Raw genomic sequence first — 1,163 nt, forward strand, 5'->3', positions numbered from 1 at the left:
TCTAAATCTTTTTCTTTGATGTAAAAATTAGCCAACGTAGGACTGCCGCACAACAAGGTGAGTCCAAAAATGTCTTATATGCTGCTGCTGCAAAAATGATGCAATATGCCAGGGAGATATGGTCAGCCATATCAGCTATGTTTTTTTTAAAGGTTGTAAATGAGGCTGAATGAATTGTTTCGCTGACAGACAAGGCTCCGCTGATAGCCAGGTGTAGCAGTGGTAAGGATTCACTCCATTTTGCTGGAAAGAAAGCTCTGCTGTTGGGACAGCTTTATGAAGGCCCTAACAGTTTGTGGGCACCGCTTGTCGCTGTTATAGTGCAATTAATGTGTTGTTTAGCGTTGTGTATTGGCTTTGCAGGCATGCATCTAAAAAAAAATGGTTTGCTCCATCAAGATTTACATGCATATAGTCATGTTCATAACACACTGTTGCATAGGTAAACCCTACGCACACGCAAGCAAGGACACACACACACACACACACACACACACACACACACACACACACACACACACACACACACACACACACACACACACACACACACACACACACACACACATACACATACAGTGCTTGACTTGGGGAGCTCACCAGAGCTGAGAACCAGGACCTCAAACGTTCCACTGCTTGAGCTCCTGTTCCTCTTATAGAATATTTTCTCAAAGGTATTGTGGCGCTCCAGCACCTAAATATGAACAGTACCTGCACCGAAAATGAGTATCAACACTGATTTTGGTCTGTCAAGCACTGTATAGACATACACAGACACAAGAGGCTGCCTCTTCACTACTTTTTGAAGATGTGGTGGCTAGTCTGATTATTCACATAGACTTATGCAATGGACTGATTGTTGCCTAGGTAAGAGGTGAGAGGGAGGGATGACCATGGAATGGTTCATCAGGCTGAGGAAACCACACTGAAAATTGTCATAAGAACCCTGCTCAGGACTATGTGGGTTTTCATGTCTGCATTAGCTTTACTGTAGAGTACTGTGCGTGCACAATAGTGTTTCAGGTTACTTTGAAGGCAAGATTCAAATGTATGTCAATGGACCTTACCTTGCACCTTGTCACATATAATAACATTGCATGCACTTAAACGTTGTGGTAAATCGTGCGTCGCAGTCTCTCCCCGTGTGCGTACTCGTGCACATA

This window comes from Oncorhynchus clarkii, chromosome 19 (assembly GCF_045791955.1).
Source record: "Oncorhynchus clarkii lewisi isolate Uvic-CL-2024 chromosome 19, UVic_Ocla_1.0, whole genome shotgun sequence".
In the NCBI taxonomy this organism is placed as follows: domain Eukaryota; kingdom Metazoa; phylum Chordata; class Actinopteri; order Salmoniformes; family Salmonidae; genus Oncorhynchus; species Oncorhynchus clarkii.